The following is a 23961-nucleotide window of genomic DNA, read 5'->3' on the forward strand; positions in this document are numbered from 1 at the left end:
TTTTTAATCTGAATGTGTTAGAGAATTTACCTGCAGTATTAAAATCACAGATTATTTTCTCTCCAAAGCCTTGCTAATCGTAAGCAGTAACTGAAGTCTTCGGAGCCTTTAGATAGATAGAGCCTATTTTTCTTTTTACTTATTTTTATTTTTATTTTTTTGAGACAAGGTCTCACTCTGATACCCAGGCTGGAGAGCAGCAGCACCATCACAGCTCACTGCAGCCTTGACCCCCAGGCTCAGGTGATCTTCTCACCTCAGCCTTCCAGGTAGCTGGGACTACAGGCTTGCACCACCACGTCTGGCTAGTTACTGTATTTTTTGTAGAGATGGGCTCTTGCTGTGTTGCCCAGGCTGGTCTCCAACTCCTGGGCTCAAGTGATCTGCCTGCCTTGGGCTCCCAAAGTGCTAGGATTACAGGCATGAGCCACCGCACCTGGCTGAGTCTGTTTTTCTCAGAAGACTTATAAATATATAAAAGTAGTGATTTAAAATAACTTATAATTATTAACCCATTTACCTTAATTTCTTTTAAGTTAGGTACCAAGAATGTATCCACATTTAAAAACTTTTAAAAAGAATGTACCCATTTTCCCATATGGTATTTCACTATAACATTTAAGCCTCATGGCAACCTTCTGAAGCATGCATGACAATATTTGTATTTATTTTAGTTTCTAATCCTTAATTCGATCAGCCAGCAAACATTAGCTGAGTGCCTGCTCTGCCTTGGGAATGAGGCTGCAGATACAGCAGTGAACAGTCATGAATACTTCATGTTTTTTACAGCCTAGCAGTGGAGCTAAGTGAAGTAAATGATGTAAATAAAGAAACCAAAGCTCAGGGATTTTAAGTGATTTGCAGTAGGTGACAAGCCTAGTAGGGAGTAGGACTAAAGCTGGAACCCAAATCTCCTTACTTCTAATCTAGTATACTTTCTTCTAATAACTTGCTGTCTTTGTGAGGTACAAAGAATAATTTAAAATAAATTATTGCATTAAAAGCATTTAAAACATTAGAGTCACACCTGTTATCCATCACTGGGCTGGTTCCATCTTGTTAAACAGTCTTTATGATCACCCAAAAATTTATAAGGTATTAGTTTTGACAAGAAGACCAAAAATTTTTAATTAGGGCTATTGCTGATTATTATTGTTATTACCAATTTAAAAATATCTGTAACTAGTTTTTAGAAACCTTAAAATTGGGCCAGGCACGGTGGCTTACGCCTGTAATCCCAGCACTTTGGGAGGCTGAGGTGGGCGGATCACAAGGTCAGGAGATCAAGACCATCATGGCCAACATGGTGAAACCCTGTCTCTACTAAAAATACAAAAGTTAGCCAGGCGTGGTGGCGGGCATCTGTAGTCCCAGCTACTCGGGAGGCTGAGGCATGAGAATCACTTGAACCCGGTAGGTGGAGGTTGCAGTTAGTCGAGATCGCGTCACTGCACTCCATTCTGGGAGACAGAGCGAGACTCCTTCTCAAAAAAAAAAAAACTTTAAAATTGATTTGAGATGGATTATCTTTCATAATCCTCTAATTCCCCTTTAGAATGATCCAGTCCATTAAACACTTTGCAGATGCCAGACCTATGCTCTATAAATCCATAAATTAATTCAATGTATTAAAAGAAGTAGATATCTATAAACCCCACACTGAATGGGTTAAGCTTAATTGCAATCCTAGTCCATCCTAGAGAGAAACCAAAATAATTGAGAGGTTAGGGCATTGTCGCTGTGAGAAAGCTTAGAGATAACACATTATATGTTATCTGGAGAAAAGAATGTTAAATGGAAACAAAGTTTATGAAGAATTTCTTCAAGTACCTGAAGGATTTTATGGGAAATTACAAGATAGCATACTTAGGTTCCATATGTCTAGATGACTTTTCATAACTAAGCAACTTTTGCAAATGGTTTGGGAACATAAAACTCAGGATGGAAGAAAATGGGTACCATTAACATTTGGATGGTTATGGGACCATCATAACATATGCAAAATGCTGGCTCCCCAACTATGACCCTCAGTATGACTTTTAAAGGAATTATAAGCTCCAAATACTTTTTGGAGTATAAAAAGTACTTGACTTTTTCACACATTTGCTAATACCCTTCTCATAAGTTTTATTTCTTTCTGATGTTTTGGCTAACACTGAGCTAACAGAAGCTAAATAATAATAAAATGAAGGACAGATAGTAAATATATTGAAATTGTCATTCCTGGCTGGGTGCAGTGGCTCACGCCTGTAATCCAAGCACTTTGAGAGGCCGAGGCAGGCAGATCATGAGGTCAGGAGATCAAGACTATCCTGGCCAACATGGTGAAACCCCGTCTCTACTAAAAATACAAAAATTAGCTGGGTGTGGTGACACATGCCTATAATCCCAGCTACTCGGGAGGCTGAGGCATGAGAATCACTTGAACCCAGGAGGCGGGGGTTGCAGTGAGCCAAGATTGTGCCCCTGCACTCCAGCCTGGTGACAGAGCAAGACTTCGTCTCAAAAAAAAAAAGAAAGGAAAAAAGAATAAAAAAGAAATTGTCATTCCTGACATAAATTCCCATATCACTAAAATAGATCAGAGAGGTAGAATGTAATCTTCTCTAGCATAGGCATCATTGCATTTAGGCCATCTGAGGGCTACGAGCATGGCCTGCGAAGTCACTCTGAGCAACACAAGGTGGAGTTTGAAAGCAGATTCAAAGCCAGACCACTGGGCTTGAGTTATGGTAGATGCTTAGTCAATAACATTGTTGAACAGTTCTCATTATTAGAAATGTCTTTCATACTGATTCAAAACCTGTAACTGAAAGATATGAGTGAAAAGATAAGCTAATAGCATTATAGGCTTGCTTATAATCAAGTGTTAAAGAGTTTAAAATTTTAGGATAAAAATATTTCAGGTATAAGATGCCATTCAAGCAATTTTAACTTCTTTTTGGAAAGAGAGTTTAAAATGAATGAATTTTTATCACTATATTCATTTATAATTTTTATAAATATGAACATTTTTGTGATAATTGTATGTTGTCTTTTAACATTTTAGATTATAACCACTAGGTGTCAGTAAAACCCTAAGATAAGGTTGACTTGCTGCCAACTTCATACATAATTTCGTGACCGTAAAAGACCTTGGTGAGCACAGTTCGAAAATATATTGTATTCCTTGGAATCTTCTAGACTCTCAATGAATATTTTATCTCACCCTAAAGTTATCTGTCAGCTCTGTAGGGGTGCCAGACTCTTAAAATGTTCATTTTAGAGTGGACTTTAGTTGTCACATACTTTAGTATCTAATTCAGGATCCTTAACAGATGGTCAGTTAGTCTTTGTTTCATCACTTTAAGGATGAGGTTTTCATGTTATGAGCTGCTCTAGATAGCAATTCTGTCTTATTTGGTTTTGTCTCCACGGGCCTGGGCTATGATAGATGCTTAGTCAATAACATTGTTGGACAGTTCTCATTATTAGAAATTTCTTTCATACTGATTCAAAACCTGTCCTATTATAACCTTTGCTTATTGGTCATAATCATGAGGGCATGATTATGGTAGAGGCAGACAAAATAATTTTATTGCCGTATCAGCCCTATCATGTACCCCAATAAATTTTTCTTTATCCCCCCCACCAAGTTTTTTTTCTCCCAATGAGATTCACCAGTCTTCCCAATTATTCATCATGTGGCACAGTTTCAGAACTTGCCCACTCACCAGCCTGGTCACTGTTACCTTGAAATGGCTATTTGGTCAAAGTTTCTCTTAAAACATGTTTCCCAGAATTAGGTAGACAACTCTGGGTGTAATCTGACTCGGCAATCACCCATCACCAAATCACTTTCTCTAAACTCAAATACCTAAAAATCATATCTTCCAGGACATCGGTGAGAAAAAGCCAAAATGAGTTTTGAGCAGCTACAATGTCATGAAGTCAACATACTTTGCAGTGGACCCTGTAAGCCTATCCTAACATGTTGCTAACCAACTAGGCTATTTCATTATTGACCCTACAACATGTTAGAAGTAACATTAACCAGGGAAGTGGGACTGCTGTGGGAAAACTCATAGCACTAACATAAGAGAAATGGCAGGAAAAAATAGGTAACTCAAAAAGTATAGCAGTCAGGAGCAAAAATTGAGTATTCTTCAGCATGTCCTGACTACACCTTTATATTAAAGTACAATACAGAAATTAATGTGTATGGACAAAACACCTCTAGAATGGTGGAATAAGGATCTCTGAAAATCTGTTCCTCCATAAAAGCAATGTGAATGCAGGCCAGAGTTGCCAAAATCAGTATTTTCAGAACTCTGGAAATTAACCAAAGGCTTGCAACAATGAGAAACATTAATTAAAGAAAAATGATTGAATCTTAGTAAGAACAGTAAACTTCATGGCATTTTAACTTGACCTGTTTCCATCCCGCTCTTCCCAGCTCCACCGTAGCCTTGAAAGCCAGTAACCAAGAAACAGAAGCTTAGGAGCTATTGAAAGGGGCATAAAGGCTTGGTGCCTCCCCACCCCCACAATAAAACCTCATCTCCAGACAGTTGTCACTACTTGGCATCTGTGGCAGCTCTCTGGGAAAGCCCATTTACAGGACATGTCTTTATTTAACCTGACTCAGAGCTTTCTCAGTGACAAAAGTCCTGACATCAAAGCATTAAGAACAAAAAGCAGCAGCAATTGTTTAACATCACAGCTGCCTGAGGTAGAGCAAATAAGAGACTGGCAAAAAAAATGAAAATCTTGAGAGTGCAGTGTTGATAAGGGGCTTTGAAAAGCTTTGACATTTGCTGGGTGCTGTTTCTCATGCCTGTAATCCCAGCACTTTGGTAGGCCAAGGCGGGTAAATCACAAGCTCAGGAGTTCAAGACCAGCCTGGCCAACATAATGAAACCCCATCTCTACTAAAAATAAAAAATAAATAAATTAGCAAGGCATAGCAGCAGGAACCTGTAATCCCAACTACTCAGGAGGCTGAGGCAGAAGAATCACTTGAACCCAGGAGGCAGAGGTTGCAGTGAGCCAAGATTGCGCCACTGCACTCCAGCCTAGGTGACAGACTGAGACTCCATCTCAAAAATAAGAAAAGCTTTGACATTCTTGGGAAACTATACATAGGTACATGTGTAGGACTCCATGCATGCCCAGAAAAGAGCTGAGAAGGCCTGAATCACTCACTTCTGACTGACCTTAAGGATCTGCACAACCAGAAATTGAAAGCTAAGACAGAGTTATAAACTGCCAAAATAGTAAAGGCATGCCCAACACATACAGAGCCCCTCAGCAAAGGATGGAAAACTTACTGGTTCAGGGCATTTAAGGAAATCTCTAATCATTAGCTGATTGCTAAGCTAACTAAGCAGAGACTTCAGTGACCACACGCAACAAAGAATACAAATGTTACAAAATTTTTCCAGAGAAGTCGTTAAACAAAAAATAACAAAACAGCAACAAAAAACCCAGGTTGGACGGGTGTCACAAGAATATAACTTTCAGAGTTACTACGTTATAATTATTTAAAGTGTTTAATTTTCAGCAAAAAAAAAAAAAAAAAATACAAGGCAGGCAAAAAATAGGAACATACGGCAGTCAAAAAAAGCAGTCAATAGAAACTGTTCCCAAGAAGTCCAGATTTTTAACTCACTAGACAAAGACTTTAATTGGCTATTTTATGTTCAAAGAACTAAAGAAAACCTTGTCTAAAGAATTAAAGTATGAGAAAGATGTCTCACCAAATGTGAGTATCAGTTAAGAGAGAGAAACATTTTTTTAGAACCAAATAGAAATTCTGGCATTGAAAAGTACAATAATTGAAATGATACATTTACTTCAGGGCCTCAATAGCAAATTTGATCTGGCAGAAGAAAATATCCATGAAATTGAAGTTAAGTCCACTGAGATAATTCACTCTGAGGAACAGAAAAATGAATGAAGAAAAATGAGCAGAGCCTCAGATACCTGTGGGACACCATCAAGCATATCAACATACACATAATGGGGACCCCAGAAGGAGAGGAGAGAAGAGAGAAAAGGGCAGAATATCTGAAGAGATCATGGCTTGAAAACTTACTAAATTTGATGAAAAATGTTGATCTTCACGTACATTCAAGACGTTCAGTGAACTCCATGTAGGAGAAATTCAAGAGATCCACAATTAGACATATCCTAGTCAAACTGTCAAGAGACAGAGACAAATAGAATCTTGAAAGCAGCAAGACAAAAATGACTGTTCATGTACATGAGCTCCTCAATAACATTAACAGCTGAACTCATCAGGCATCATGAAGGCCAAAAGACAATGGGATCATACATTCAAAGTGCTAAAAGAAAAAACTGCCATTCAAGAATTCTGTATCCAGCAAACCTATCCTTTAAAATGAGGAGAAATTAAGACATTCTCATATAATCAAAAACTGAGAGAACTTGTCATTAGCACACCTACCTTACAGGAAATACTAAAGGGAGTCCTTCATACTGAAATGAAAGGATACTAGACAGCAATTCAAATCCACATTAAGAAAAAAGGAGCACTGGCTAGGCACGGTGGCTCACACCTGTAATCCCAGCACTTTGGGAGGCCAAGGCAGGTGGATCACAAGGTCAGGAGATCGAGACCATCCTGGCTAACACGGTGAAACCCCGTCTCTACTAAAAATACAAAAAATAAGCCGGGAGTGGTGGCGGGCGCCTGTAGTCCCAGCTACTCGGGGAGAATGGCGTGAACCCGGGAGGCGGAGCTTGCAGTGAGCCGAGATGGTGCCATTGCACTCCAGCCTGGGCTACAGAGTGAGACTCTGCCTCAAAAAAAAAAAGAAAAAGAAATAAGGGGCACCAATAAAGACTGTATATAGGTATATAAATGATAGTATAAATTTACTTTTCTTTGTAATTCTTCTGTCATTTAAAAGACAGTTACATCATAAAGCAATCATTATAAAACTGTATTAATGGATTTCTAATGTATAAAGATGTAATTTGTAGGGTGGATCATCACAAGGTCATGAGATTGAGACCATCCTGGCCAACATGATGAAACTGTGTCTCTACTAAAAATACAAAAATGAGCTGGGTGTGGTGGTGCACGCCTGTCGTCCCAGCTACTGGGGAGGGTGAGGCAGGAGAATTGCTTGAGCCCAGGAGATGGAGGTTGCAGTGAGCCGAGATCGCACCACTGCTCTCCAGCCTGGTGACAGAGCAAGACTCTGTTTCTAAATTAATTAATTAATTAATTAATTAATTAATTAAATAAAATGAAGGAGAAGGAACAGAATAATACTAGAGAAAACTTTTTGTATACTCTTGAAATTAGATCACTATTAATCTGAAGTAGATTGTCTTAAATTAAGATGTTAATTGTAATCCCCAGAGCAGCCACTAAGAAAGTATCTTTTTACAAAATAGTAAAAGTAGCTGGGTGCGGTGGCTCACTCCTGTAATCCCAACACTTTGGGAAGCTGAGGCAGGCAGATCACTTGAGGTCAGGAGTTCAAGACCAGCCTGGCCAACATGGTGAAACCCCATTTCTACTAAAAATACACAAAATTAGCCAGGTATCGTGGCACATGCCTGTAATCCCAGCTGTTCAGGAGGCTGAGGCGGGACAATCACTTGAACCCAGATGGTGGAGATTGGAATGAGCTGAAGTCATGCCACTGAACTCCAGCCTGGGCAACAGAGCAAGACTCCATCTCAAAAAAATAAAAAACAGTAAAAAAAACAAGAGTATTAAAAGCTTTTCCTGGAAGATACCCATTTAATGCAAAAGAGAGCAATAATGGAGGAATAAAGGTACAAAAAATACATAAGACATATAAAAATCCAAATAGCAAAATGGTAAATTAAAATCCTAGCTTATCAGTAATTTAATCAAAAGTAAATGGCTTAAACACCCTAACCGGAAGGCAAAGATTGCCAGAATGAGGGTTTTTAAAAATAATCCAACCATACTATTAGAGACACTTTAGATTCAAAGACACAAATTGGTTGAAAATAAAAGGATGGACAAAGATATGGCATGCAAAGAGTAACCAAAAAAGAGCTGGAGTGGCTATATTAATATCAGACAAAATGAACTTTAAGATAAAAATAGTTACAAGAGATGAAGAAATGCATTTTATGATAAAAAGGTCAATCTTCAGAAAGACAATAATTATAAACACATATGCACCTAACAACAGGGCTCCAAAATACATGAAGCAAAAAGTGATAGAATTAAAGGGAGTATTAGACAACTCAAAACAATAGATACTTCAAAACCCCACTCTCAATAATGGATAGACTAAGGAGAAGATCAGCAAAGAAAAAGAAGATGTGAAATATAAACTAATTAACCTTAGACATCTATAGAAATACTTAACAACAGAATACACATTCTTTTCAAGTACACATGGAACATTCTCCAGGATCATGTTAGACCAAAAATAAGCCTTAGTAAATTTTAAAATATTGAAAATTGCACAATGCGTGTTCTCCAATCACAATACATTTAAGTTAAAAGTCAGTAATAAAAGGAAGTTTGGGAAATTCACAAATGTGTGGAAATTAAACAATATACCCCTAAATAGTAAATGGTTCAAAGGAGAAATCATAGAAAAATTAGAAAGTAATTTGAGGTGAATAGAAACAGAAATAGGCCAGATGCTGTGGCTCATGCCCGTAATCCCAACACTTTGGGAGGCCAAGATGAGTGGATTGCTTGAGCCCAGGAGTTCAAGAGCAGCCTAGGCAACCTGGCAAAACCCTGTTTCTACAAAAAAAGAACAAAAATTAGCCAGGCATGGTGGTACATGCCTATAGTACCAACTACTCGAGAGACTGAGATAGGAGAATCATCTGAGCCCAGGAAGTTCAAGGCTACAGTGAGCCATGATCATACCACTGCACTCCAGCCTGTCAACAGAGTGAGACTATGTCTTTAAAAAAAGAAAATACAACATGACAAAACTTATGGCTTCATCTAAAGCAATGCTTAGACAGAAATTTATAACTCTAAAAGTCTATGTTTAAAACAGAAGAAACATCCCAAATCAATAACCTAAACTCCCACCTTAAAAAAACTAAAAAAAAGAGGAAAAGAAACCCAAAGCCAGTGAAGAAAGAAAACAATAAAGATTAGAGCAGAAATAAATGAAATTGAGAATAGAAAAACAATTGAGAAAGTCACTAAAACCACAAATTTGGTTTTTCTGCAAAGATTAACAAAATTGACAAACCCGAAACTAAACCAACCAAGAAAAAAAAAGAACACCCAAATTATTAAATTAGGAATGAAGGAAATGATATTTTGCCAGCCCTACATTAATAAAGATTATTATGGGAATATTATGAACAACTGTAGACCACCAAATTAAATAACTTAGATGAAATTGACAAATTCCTAGAAAGATACAATTTACCAAAACTGACTCAAAAAGAAATAGAAAACCTGAATAGATCTGTAACAAAGAGATTGGATTATTAATATTTGAAACTTTCTATAAAGGAAACCCCTGACTCAGACAGCTTCACTGATGAATTCTAATAAACATTTAAAGAAAAGTTAAGGTCAAACCTTCACAAACTCTGAAAAACAGAGAAGAGGGAACAGTTCCCAACTCATTCTATGAGACCAGTTTACCCTAATACCAGAATCAGACAAAGACATCACAAGAAAACTATAGACCAATATCCTTTAAATATATAAATGCAAAAATCCTCAATGAAATACTAGCAAACTGAACTTAGCAACATACAAAAAGGATGACCAAGTGGGATTTATCCAAGGAATACAAGGTTGTGAAATCCAAAAATCAATCAATATAATATGTTATATTCATGACACAAGTTTACCCATATAACAAATCTGCACATATACCCTGAACCTAAGAGTTTAAAAAATAAAAAGAATATATGCCATGTTAATATAATAACAGAAACCACATGATCATCTCAATAGATGCAGAAACAGCATATGGCAAAATTTAACACACTTTCATATTAAAAACAGTCAACAAAATTAGGAATGGACAGAAACTTCCTCAATCCTGTACAAGGCATCTAGGAAAATTCCACAACATAATACTTAACGGTGAAAGATTGAATGTTTTCCTTATAAGATCAGGAATAAGACAAAGACATCTTGTCACTTTATTCAACATTGTACTGGAAGTTCTAGTAATGGCATTTAGGCAAGAAAAAGAAAAGTCATGCAAATTGGAAAGGAAAAATAAAAATGTCTTCAGTTGCAGAATTTTAAGCAATTTATGAAAACACTATTAGAAGTAATACATGAGTTCAGCAAGTTTGCGGACCACAAAATCAATAGTTCATAAAAATTGCATTTTTATACATTGGCAATGAACAATCTGAAAGGAAATTAAGAAAACAATTTCATTTACAAAGCATCAAAAAGGATTAAATACTTAACAATAAATTTAACCAAAGAGATGCAAGACTTATACAGTACACTGAAAACTACTTAACACTCATGAAGGAAATTAAAGAATACGTAAATAAATGGAAAGACATTGCATATTCATACTGGAACACTTAATGGTGTAAAGATGGCAGGACTCCCCAGAGTGATCTCCAGATTCAATGCAATACCAATCAAAATCCCAACAGACTGTTTTTTACGGAAATGGAAAAGCCAGTCCTAAAACCCATATTGAATTACAGGGGAACCTTAGTTGCCAAACAATCTTGAAAAAAAACAAAACTGTAGGACTCACACTTCCTAACTTCAGAGCTATAGTATTCAAAACTGTGTGGTAAGGGGTAAGGATAGAAATATAGATCAATGGAATACTACAGAATCTAGAAATAAATCCATTCCTCCAAGGTCAATTAATTTTGACATGTATCCAAGATCCTTCAATAAGGGAAGAATGATCTTTTCAATAAATGGTAATGGAACAACTCCACATGCAAAAGAATTAAGTCAAATCCTACTTCACACCATGTACAAAAATTTACTCCAAATGGATTATAGACCTAAATGTAAGAGCTAGAACTCAAGACAAGATAACAGTAAAATATTGTGACTGTGGATTAGACAATAGTTTCTTAAATATGACATCAAAAGCACAAATGATAAAAGAAAAAAAAAGATAAATTGGATTTCATCAAAATTTAAAACTTGTGCTTCAAAGGACACCATCAAGAAAGTGAATAGATAACTCAGAGAATGGACGAAAATGTTATCAAAGCATATATCTAACAAAAAATTTATTATCCAGAATATACAAATAACTACAACTCAACAATAAAATGACAACCTACTTTAAAAATGAGTAAAGGGTTTAAAAAGACATTTCTCCGAAGAATTTAAACAAATAGCCAATAAACACATGGAAAATGTTCAATAACATTAGTCATTAAGGAATTGCAAATCAAAACTACTTCATACCCATTAAGTTGGCTAAAATTTAAAAAGACAGACAATAGCTAGTTATTAAGGATGAGGAGAAACTGGAGCACTCATTCAAGTGAATAAAGTTAATGATTTATGACACGACACTGGTCACATCTGGATTCCAGGTCCTAAAAATGAGTTGAAGATCATACAATCACAATACAGAAAAAGACTTGAGAATCCATCTAATCCCATTGATCCTTAGATTTGATTCAGTCCACAAAAACTATCAATCCATGGCAGAAACTGAAAAATAAAGACAATACTATACGTTTTTCCCAATTAAAGAACTGTCCTTTATTCTGAGATTATATTAGAGGAGAGGGTGGTGTGAGAAATTAAAGATAATAAAGAGTAGTAGTTCAGAATTTTTCCCCCTAATTGTCCATTCTTAAAATTGTTTTTGAAAAGTTATTGGTCTGTGAAACCCAAAAATCTTGGAACCATACCTCCCTCATTGTTTGAATAGAGTACATATATTAATGATTCCTGATAACTAGCAAAAGTTATTTTTATCAGGGGTAAGAGGAGGAGTGGATAATTTACTTTCTAGTGTATCACTTTTAGTATCTATGGGATGTTAAGAATTGTTTTTATTGTTATTTATTCCATTTTATTTTATTGAGGCTATTTGGAAATTATTAGAAATTATGGTATAATCCCAGCACTTTGGGAGGCCAAGGCAAGAGGATTGCTTGAGCCCAAGAGTTTGAGACAAGCCTCGACAACATAGTGAGACCCTGTCTCTACAAAAGAATTTTGTAAATTAGCCTGGCTTGGTGGCACATGCCTGTAGTCCCACCTGCTTGGGAGGCTGAAGTGGGAGGATTGCTTGAGCCCAGGAAGTCGAGGCTGCAGTGAGCCGTTAGACCATGATTGCACCACTGCCCTGCAGCCTAGGCAACACTGTGAAACCCTATTGAAAGAAAGAAAAGAAAGTGAAAAAGAAAGGAAAGAAGGGAGGGAGGGAGGGAGAAAGAAAGAGAGAAAGAAGGAAAGAGAAAAAGAAAGAGACTGAGGAAAGGGAAGGAAGGAAGAAAGGAAGGAGGGAGGGAGGAAGCAGGGACGGAGGGAGGAAGGAAGGGAGGGAGGGAGGCAGGGAGGGGAGACAGGAGGGAAGGAAGGAGGGAGGAAGAGAGGTGGGAGAGATTATGAAAAAGAAAAAAGATCTCTCCTAAATTCACCACCAAAATTGAGTAAGAATTATCACTTATAATATTGCCTTTCAGTCTTTTTATGTGTATGTTTATAATTCCATAAAATTGGGATGATGAATATAATTTTATTTTCTGTTTTTATCATTAAATATGTTTTGTGTTTTCCCATATTATTCAGTGTTCCTTACAAATAGTACCTAAAGTGCAATTATTGATTTAATGATGTCCTACTGCTGGTCATTGAAGCTTTCCTAATTTTTTACTCTTCTAAAATTATAAATAACATTTTCAATCATAAATGTGTCTTTAAATCTTTCCTTGGCATAGATTCCTACAAGTGAGATTACTAGGTCAAATAATGAACATTTTTAGGCTCTTGATATATATTGATGATCATTGCTTTCCAGAAAGATTGTGCCAACTTTTTACACTCCCATCAATGTCAGTGGAATCTGAGTAAGTTGGATTTTGCCTTCTTTAATAACACATCTTTTATGCTAAAAGATAAATAGTAGGAATTTTCACCTCACCTCCAGTAATGACAGACCAAGACCCAACTGGAGGAGTCCCAACAGAAAATATCTATAAACACTGGACAATAATACCAAAAGCAACTACATCAGTGAATTGGAGAGTGGACAGAGCAGATAAAATCGGGTGGAGACAAGCTCAGAGAAAAAGAGGATGGGAGCTGTACAAGTTAAGTTCTCTGTTTTTATTTCTTCTGTCTGGGGCTAAATATAGTCTATTTGGAGTGTATGGTCTTGGAGGAGACACTAATTGAAAACAGCAGTCTTTTTGACCAGGGAAATTAAAAAAAAAAAAAGAGCTAGAGAATCATGGACACTGAAAAAAGTGGAAGAATCTTGGAAGCAAAAGAGCAAGAGAAGGTTTCAGCAAACATGTCTGCCCACATTTCCGAGTGACCCTTGAACCATGTATATATGGACCAAATTCAAAGCAGCTCATCTGGAGAAAAAAATATCTAAACTGAGACTGAAGCTGCCACCCTAAAAAATAGAGATTGCAACTCAAACATAGATGATTGCCTGCTTAAACAAAAGAAATCATAATCATGAGAGAAAATTAACTGAATCCAGAATTTCTACAACTTGATAAGGTCCAGGATACAATAAGAAAAACTACCTATCATATAAAGAACCAAGAAAATGAAACATATTCTTAAAAGAAAATCAACTGAGTCCAATGCCAAGATGTGCCAGATACTGGAATTAGCAGCCAATGATTTTTAAACAGCTATTAGAACTCTCCTCAATGAAGTAAAGCAAAATATGCTTTCAATGAGTTGAAGAATATGAAATCTCAAGAGAGGGGTGATTGAAGAAAGAAATCATTTATCAAGAGAGAAATGATTAAAGAAAGAACCAAATGATATCTGATATACCCACCTGCTGTTCCCATCCCCTCTGCCTCCACAGCACATACAAACCATTTGCCTACCTAGCAAATTTCTCGTCCTTAAGTACTCAGCTTAAGAGTCCCCACTTTAAGAAGCCTTTCTCAGGGCTCCAGTGTCCTTGCAGCACACACCAGGCCTAAACTTACCAAGACAAGAACAATTGCAAGTGCAGAGTTTCCCATTTCCCCCCACAGTTGGGTGGCTCACATTGACTGAGAAGAGCTGGATATTAGACTATGGGAAAGGAACTTCAGCCCTGTATTCTTACATAAACATGATCAGCTACATGACAGGGGAAGTACCAGGCCTTCCTGTGGCATGGTCAGAGTCTGGGATCCAAGTCTTATAGTTTTAACTATGTAATGTGGTGGATCAGTAGTTTCCAACTCTGATCTGCCACTCAGCATTCTACCACGATTAGCTTCACTGCCTTAGGTACTCAATTCTAGCTAGTATCTGTGGCGCATATTTCAGAACCCAGTGGTCCTATTCCATGGGAGGCCAGCTCCATCTCTGGAAGACCAATCTGCAGAGAATGAGTCCTAGGCAAGTTGACCCTACATTCTTAGTTTACCCCCTAAATTCAAAAAGTGCCTCATTTTCTGTTCCATCATCATCTCATATTGTTTCAACCATGAGTATTAAGAGGCCAGTGACTGACATAGCTCTAAGAAGGCATTGCTGAACAGACCAGGGGTCATAGGAACTCTTATATCAAGCTCAATTCATCTAGTAGTTTTCCAAATTTTTCTAACTCCTTGATTTGCAGATATCCAGGTTTATCATTCATCTCATCTCATAAGTTGCATTTTTGTTTACAAACAATGGTTGCCCAAATGACCAACACTTAGTTTGCTTTTTTCATACAGCTGGTAATATTTTTGCGTTAAGCTGATTGTCATGCCTTTCCCATGCGCTATGGTTTGAATGTTTATTCTCTTCAACTCATGTTGAAACTTAATCCCCAGTGTGGCAGTATTGAGAGGCAGGACCTTTAAGAGGTGGTGGGTCATGAGAGCTCTGCCCTCTTGTATAGGTTCATCCACACATGGATCAATGGATTGATGAGTTAAGTGATTAATGGGTTATCACAGGAGTGGCACTGGTGGCTTTATAAGAAGAGCAAGAGAGACCTGAACTAGCACACATAGTTCAGGCATCACATGTGATGCCCTGCACCACCTGGGAACCCTGCAAAGAGTCCCCACCAGCAAGAAGGCCCTCACCAGATGCAGCCCCACAGCCTGGGATTTCTCGGCCTCTATAACTGTGTGAAGTAAATTTCTTTTCTTTATAAATTATCCAGTTTCAGGTATTCCGTTATAAGCAATAGAAAATGGACTAAGAAAATTGGTATCAGAAGTGGGGCTGTTGCTAATAACGAATACCTGAAAACGTGAAAGTTAGGGCAGAGGCCGGAAGCATTTGGAGAAGCAGGCCAGAAAAAGCCTCCAATTCATTCTGGTAAAGGCTTAGATGACAAGAAGACTAAGGAAAATTTGGAACTCATTGGAGATTGTTTAAGTGATCATGACCAGAATACTGATAGAAATTTGGACAATGAAGGCCATTCTGACAAGGTCTCAAATGGAACTCTATTGGAACCTAGATTTAAAAAAAAACAAAAAACAAAAAACTTAGTTGAACTGTGTCCATGTCTGAGGGCTTTGTGGAAGACCAAACTTGAAAGTGATGAACTAGGATATCTGGTGGAAGAAATATCCAAGCAGAAAATCATTCAGGCTGCTGCATGGCTACTTTTAATTGCTAACATTAGGCTGTGAGAGGGGAAAAAAAAAATGACTTGGAGACAGAATTTATAAACAAAAGAAAAGCAAAGCAGAAAGATTTGGAAAATTCTCAGCCTGGCCATGTAAAGAGTGAAAAATGGCTGGGCACAGTGGCTCACGCCTGTAATCCCAGCACTTTGGCAGGCTGAGGTGGGCAGATCACTTGAGCCCAGGAGTTTGAGACCAGACAGAACAACATGCAAAACCCCACCTCTACAAAAAATAAAAAAAATTAGCTGGGTATGCTGGCGCACAGCTGCTGGTAGTCCCAGCTACTCAGGAGGCTGAGGTGGTAGGATCACCAGAGCCTAGGGTGCTGCAGTGAGCCATAATCACACCACTGTATTCCTGGGCAACACAGTGAGACCCTTCCTCAAAAAAAAAAAAAAAAAAGTGGAAAAGGATGAGCACAGATAGAAGGAAGTCAGGTGCTTCTCCTCAAAACAATGAAAGAAAGACCGCAAAGCCATTCCAAAGACCATTGAGGCTTCCTCCCTGTTACAGGCCCAGAGACCTATCAGGGCAGGGATGAGCCCAAGACACCTTCCACAGATTCCCTCCCCAGGACCACCTCAGGACCCTGCTCACCAGGTTCTGGTGAGGTGCTTCTCAGCTGCCTCAGCTGTGGCTCAAGTAGTCCCAGGTGTGGATCAACCCGCTGCTCAAGAAGATGCAAGCTGTAGCCTTGATGGTGTCTCATGATGCTAATTCTGCAGGCCTTGCAGAAAGCAATAGCTGTGGAGGATTGGCAGCCTCTACCTAGATTTCACAGAATGTGGCTGAAAGCCTAAGAGCCAGGTAGAGACATGTTCAGGGATGACATCACTGCAGAGAGCCCTCACTAGAGTAATGCTAGCAGAAACGTGGAATCAGAGCTGCTGCAGAGAGCCCCCACCAGGGTTGCTAGTGGAGCCATGGGAGCGGGACCACCACCAGGACCCCAGGGCGGTGGAGTCCCCAGCAGCACACAGCGCCTGCATGGCAAAGCTTCAGGCACTGGACTCTGACTGCAAGCAGCCACGTGGACTGCACCCAGCAAAGCTGGGGGTGGGGGCAGCTGCCTGAAGCCTTAGGGCCCCAACCTCTGCCCCAATGTGTACAGCAGGTGGCACACGGAGTCAAAAGAGACTATTCTCCAGCTTTAAGATTTGATGTCTTCTTTGCTGGGTCTTGGACTTGCTTGGGGCCTATTACTCCTCTCTTTTTGCCTATTTCTCCCTTTTGAAATAGGAATGTCTGCCTAATGCCTGTACCACCACTGTATCTTGGAAGAAGATAGCTTGTTTTGGTTTCACAGGCTCACAGGTGAGGCTCTGGACTTTGAACTGAAATTTTGTGCTGGAATTAGTTCAGACTTTGGAACTATGGGAGTGGAATGAATGTGAGAAGGAAATGAGTTTTGGGGGACCAGGGGTAGAGTGCTACCATTTGACTGTCCCCTCTAAAACTCAATCCTCAATGTGGCAGTATTAAAAGGTGGCGGCTCTCTGAGGGGTGATTGGGTCATGAGGGCTCTGCCCTCATGAATAGATTAACCCACGCAAGGATTCATGGGTTGATTGATTAATGGGATGTCACAAGAGTGGGACTGTTGGCTTTCTAAGCAGGGGAAAGAGACCTGAGCCAGCACATCATGTGATGCCCTGTCACCTCAGGACTCTGCACAGTTCCCACCAGGAGGAAGGCCCTCACCAGATGCAGCCCCTCAACCTTGAGCTTCTCAGCCTCCAGAGCTGTCCAATAAATTCCTCTTTTTAATAAATCATCCAGTTTCAGGTCATCTGTTATAAGTAGCAGAAAACAGACCAAGACATCATGACGTTGGTTTTGCTTGAATTTCAGTATTCAGTCACTTGTTATGAGTTAATAAGATACAGTATTTCAGATACTATTATTAAAATTATGGCCAGATGCAGTGGCTCACTCCTGTAATCCCAGCACTTCAGGAGGCTGTGGCAAGTGGATCACCTGAGATCAGGAGTTTGAGACCAACCTGGCCAATATGGTGAAACTCCACCTCTACTAAAATACAAAATTTAGCCAGGCATGGTGGCACGCACCTGTAGTCCTAGCTACTCAAGAGGCTGAGACAGGCGGATCACTTGAACCCTGGGAGGCAGAGGTTGCAGTGAGCCGAGATTGCACCAGTGCACTCCAGCTTGGGCGACAGAGTGAGACTTCATCTCAAATAATAATAATAATATTAATAATAAATAAATAAAAGTACCTAAAAATTTTTTGTCAGAGGTAATTTTATCAAGTAAGTTCACCAGTGCCTCATTTTAAAACTGCTACTTGTTTCAGTTTTCTTTGTTCTCTGTGATATAGTCAGGTAGCTGGATTTTTTTTTTTTTTTTTTTTTCTGTAGAGACAGTCTCTGTCACCCAGCCTGGAGCGCAGTGGTACCATCTAAGCTCACTGCAACTTCCATCGCCCCAGTTTAAGCAATTCTCCTGCCTCAGCCTCGCAAGTAGCTGGGATTACAGGCACACGCCACCACAGCCGGCTAATTTTTGTATTTTTAGTAGAGACAGGGTTTCGTCATGTTGGCTAGTCTGGTCTCAAACTCCTGACCTCAAGTGATCCACCCATCTCAGCCTCCCAAAGTGCTGGGATTACAGGCGTGAGCCACCTCGCCCAGCAGGATGTTTAAATAGGACTCCCTTCTCAGGGGAAGCCATGGCCCTAGAGGCTGAGAACCATGCAGTAGCACCTGGTACTGCTATATCTTGAGAAAGGCACCAACTGCAAGGCCCTGCAGAGAGACAGCAGGCTGTGAGCACTAGGCCTCACCCAGCATGACGCTGTAGATGGGGAGTGCAGGGAGACCAGGGGTGGCGCTTGTTCTGGAGCTACTGGTGTACCACGCAGTGTCTAGGCAGGAAAGAAGCTTCAAGGGGAGAGCTCAGTAGTTTGGCCTGTGTTCCTTGGAGCTGGAGTTAATCACTACCGCAAAATGGAATGAACCACCAAACAACAACTAGTAGATTCATACGCCATGTAGTAAGACAAGCCAGGATAGCAGGAGCATTTGGACTCCCTCAGGTCAATTTACAGCAGGACTGCTCAGCCTTCACCTCCCACACAACCAGCCTGCCATTGCTCGTGTTTCCCACTGACCACAGCCTGATGACTTTGGGCATCTCACAGGCAAAAGTGCCGGACATGGCATGGCTGGCTGGTACACCAAGGGCCAGCAGCAGTACAGCATCAGATACTTCTCACACCAGCTCTAAGCCCCGAAAGGACTTGCTGTCCCTGACCACTAATGTCAGGGCACACTTCCTTTGATCAGTGCATGGCTTCAGAAGAACTACAGCCAGCTCTCTCCTGGGATTTTTGAGGAACCCTCAAACTTCTCTTTGAGAGGAAGAACCAAGATTTGATACCCACGAGCTAGAGGACCCTGAGAGTAGATCACGGGTGCACCACTTCTGCAGATTCTTGCTCTCCCTGGACCCAACACCTTCTAACAGAGGAGTCAGAAACAACAAGCATCTGCAACAAGTTGAGAGCAATTTGAAGAAAAGAGGAAAAGCCAGGGGCACCAGTGCCAGCCCTCTGCCACTCCACCACAGATCGTCCAATCTGAAGCTGGCTAGATGCGGGAGGGAGAGGTTTCCAACTGGTGGAGTGTCCAGAGTTTTGACAATTGCACTGTATTAGACTCGGTTATTTGACTAGAGGTTCTAGTACCTTAAACATGACCAGGAACAGGCAACAAAAGTAAAAATACACAAATTGGATTACATCAAAATGTAAGACTTCTGTGTACCAAAGTACACAATCAACAGAGTGAAAGGGCAACCTATGGAATAGAAGAAGATATTTGCCAGTCATATATCTGAAAAGAGGTTAATACCCAGAATACACAAAGAATTCCTACCACTCAACAATAATGACAACAACAAAATAACCCCAATTTAAAATGGACAAAAGAATTAAATAGACATTTCTCCAAAGATGATATACAAATAGATAACAAGCATATGAAAAGATATGCAACATCACCAATCATTAGAAAAATGAAAATCAAAACTGCAATGAGAGATCACCTTATACCATTTAGGATGGCTACTACCCAAAACACAATACAAAGTAAGTGTTGGTGAGAATGTGGGACAATTGGAACCCTTGTACACTGTCATTGGAATGCAAGATGGTACAGCCACTATGGAAAATGGCATGATGGTTCCTCAAAAAATTCAAAGTAGAATTACCATATGATCCAGCAATCTCATTTCCGGGTATATATCCAGAATAATTGAAAGCAAGGTCTTGAAGAGATATTTCTACACCCATGTTCACAGCAACACTATTCACAATTGCCAAGAGGTGGAAGCCACCCAAGTATCTGCATGAATGAATGGATAAACAAAATATGGTATGTGCGCACCATGGGAGAATATTCAGCCTTAAAAAGGAAGGAAATTCTGACAAATGCTATAATATGGATAAAACTTGAAGGCATCATGTTAAGTGAAATAAGCCACTCACAAAAACGATGACTACTATATGATACCACTTATATGAGATATCTGGAGTAGTCAAATTCGTAGAGACGGAAAGTAGAATGGTGATTGCTGGGGCTGGAAGGGAGGAGAAACAGGAAGTTGTTGCTTAATGTATTTAGAGTTTCAGTTTTGCAAGATGAAAAAATTCGAGATTGGTGGCACAATAATATGAATATATTTAACACTACTGAATTGTACACTTAGAAACTGTTAAGATGGTTAAATTTTACATTATACATTTCACAGTGTTTTTAAAAAGTAACCAGAAAGCTGTGGAATCTGCCCAACATTTCATCCAAGAGGCAAAGAAACAAGTCCACAGATTGGGCTTAAGGAGTCAGTGGAAGGAAAACTAAGGTTGTGTCCTGCCTGCCTCCTCTCAAGTCCAGTTTGTTCAATAATCTGGTTATGTAGGAGTGAAATGTGGGAAGTAAATGCTGTGAAGATGAGGTTTTCCTACATTGCTACTCTGTTTACTTCCATTCTTGGTTTCACAATCACTTATCTTCTCAGACATTGCTACCCTTTTTAATTTCTTTTGTTCCTTATTTCACAGTCATTTCTTTTTCTCCAAACGTAACAGGAAAGGAGTGCCATCTGTAGAACACTGAGTTTCTAAATGGACAATATGACCGGGTTGCCACCTTGCTGTGGTCAGCTTGGCAGCCAGCAGCATCTCAGTTGGTCCTTGAATTATAACTGAAGCTACTGATAGAAAAGATGAAGTAATGATTTCACATCTTTTATACTGATTTCATTTAGGAAGGGTCTTTAGAAATTTAAACACCTCCCCCAAATGACAGGAATGCATAGCATTTTGCACAACGCTGTATTGAATTTATTTAGTTGAAAGAGTTTTCACCCATAATTTATCTTCATAGAGTTACATCTGGTTATCTTGTTTTTTAAAAATCTCACAGAAAACAAGAATGGGATTTTGTAAATCTAAAGGGGTGGTAGCTAAAAGATTCTCCCAGAAAAAAATGAAACTATAAAATGTAAGTTCCTTGACAGCTGAACATAAGAGGATTACATTAAATACATTCACGAGTTCAAGTGAGATACAGGAAAGCCATCACCATGCTGGGTTTGGCAGTAGCATCATTTAGCATCAAGCCTGGGCAACATGGCGAAACCTCGTCTCTACAAAAAATTAGCCAGTTGTGGTAGCACACATCTGTGGTCCCAGCTACTGGGGAGGCTGAGGAGGGAGGATTGCTTGAGCCTGGGAGGTCCAGGCTGCAGTGATTCTGATCATGCCACTGCACTCCAGCCTGGGCAACAGAGTGAGATGCTGTCTCAAAGAAAAAAAAAAAAAGAATTTAGCATCAGTGTGCTGACATTACATCAAGCAATGTTATGACTCTGGCCTACTGTTATCCTCCTGTAGGACTTGTTTAACTTCAGACAATGAAGTAATAAAACATTAAGAGTTTTATTTCCACGACGTCTAGGAATTGAGGCAGCATTATCTGTAGGCTGACTCCGCCTGATGGTTTAATCAAGGCCATTCTAGCGCATTGTGTGTGTTTCACAAATGTTAAGTTTTAACGTGAGAGCAATACTTAATAAGCAGTACTGCCTTTAGCTAGCTAGACACATCAGCCCTAAGTACACCTTACGGATAGCCGTATTCACTATTACCATAACTCTAATACCTGTACACACATAAAATGAATGCCATTTGAAGCTTGTGTCTTTCAAATTATTATATAGAAAAATACATGTCACTTTCTTTTTTTTTTTTTTGAGATGGAGTTTTGCTCTTGCTGCCCAGGCTGGAGTGCAATGGCACAATCTCGGCTCACTGCAACCTCCGCCTCCCGAATTCAAGCAATTCTCCTGCCTCAGCCTCCCAAGTAGCTGGGATTACAGGCATACACCACCATGCCCGGCTAATTTTGTATTTTTAGTGGAGACAGGGTTTCACCATGTTGATCAGGCTGGTCTCGAACTCCCAACCTCAGGTGATCCACCCGCCTCAGCCTCCCAAAGTGCTGGGATTACAGGCATGAGACACAGCGCCCAGCCAGTACATGTTACTTTCAAAAGATACTGAAACCATACTCCCTGTACTATGAAGGCTAATTGAAAATTGCTTGTACCAAATTATTTTTTCATTACTCTTCAATCTGGATTATAGAAATTGTTTTATTCTAGCTTCTGTATTACTATGTCTGGGAAAAGCTGAAATCTTCTGGGAGGTCAGAGAAACTACTGTAGTTTTTAAGAAGAGTGACATCAATTTGTATTTTTTGAAGGTAATTCTGGTAGAAGTATAAAATAGAATTTTGTTAAGAATGGAAATAGGGCCAGGCATGGTAGCTCATGCTTGTAATCCCAAGACGGGTGGATTGCTTGAGCCCAGGAGTTCGAGACCAGCCTGGGAAACATAGTGAGACCCCTGTCTCTGCAAAAAAAATACAAAAATCAGGGCATGGTGGCACGAGCCTGTGGTCCCAGCTACTCAGGAGGCTGAGACAGGAGGATCACTTAAGCCTGGGAGGCAGAGGTTGCAGTGCACCGAGATCATGCCACTGTACTCCAACCTGGGTGACAAAGCAAGATGCTGTCTCAAAAAAAGAAAAAGGAAATAGGAGGTTATTTAGTACAATATTCCAATTGTTAGGCAAGAGAGAGTAAGCCATTGAGAGAGTGGGAGTTGAAAGCAGGGGACAGTCACATGAGACAAAGCCAATAGGAGATTCTAGATGAAGCAAAGTCTGTAAGAAGTTAGGAGAAGATGAAACCAAATTCAGGTGAAGAAATTAGACTCATTACTTGCGAGTCTCAGTTTAACATTTCTAAAGTGGAAATTTAACAATATGTTCCCTCTGCCTCATCATAAGGTTTTTGTAAGAAATAAAGCAGATAAGTATCAAATGCAGAAAACAGTGATCCACAAATATTGGTTATTATTTTCATTTTCCTTTTTTTAAATTATACTTAAGTTCTGGGATACATGTGCAGAACGTACAGGTTTGTCACATAGGTATACATGTGCCATTGTGGTTTGCTGTACCCATCAACCTGTCATCTTCATTAGTTATTTCTCCTAACACTATCCCTCCCCTCGCCTCCACCCACCGACAGGCCCCAGTGTGTGATGTTTCTCACCACGTGCGCTTATGTTCTCGTTGTTCAACTTCCACTTATGAGTGAGAACATGTGGTGTTTGGTTTTCTGTTCCTGTGTTAGTTTGCTGAGAATGATGGTTTCCAGCTTCATCCATGTCTCTGCAAAGGACATGAACTCATTCTTTTTTATGGCTGCATAGTATTCCATGGTGTATATGTGGCATATTTTCTTTATCCAGCCTATCATTGGTGGGCATTTGGGTTGGTTCCAAGTCTTTGCTATTGTGAATAGTGCTGCAATAAACATACATGTGCATGTATCTTTATATTAGAATGGTTTATAGTCCTTTGGATATATAACCAGTAATGGGATTGCTGGGTCAAATGGTATTTCTAGTTCTAGATCCTTGAAGAATCGCCACACTGTCTTCCACAATGTTTGAACTAATTTACACTCCCACCAACAGTGTAAAAATGTTCCTGTTTCTCCACATCCTCTCCAGCATCTGTTGTTTCCTGACTTTTTAATGATCGCCATTCTAACTGGCATGAGATGGTATCTCATTGTGGTTTTGATTTGCATTTCTCTAATGACCAGTGATTAT

The sequence above is a fragment of the Mandrillus leucophaeus genome, unplaced genomic scaffold, assembly GCF_000951045.1.
Source record: "Mandrillus leucophaeus isolate KB7577 unplaced genomic scaffold, Mleu.le_1.0 Scaffold160, whole genome shotgun sequence".
In the NCBI taxonomy this organism is placed as follows: Eukaryota; Metazoa; Chordata; class Mammalia; order Primates; family Cercopithecidae; genus Mandrillus; species Mandrillus leucophaeus.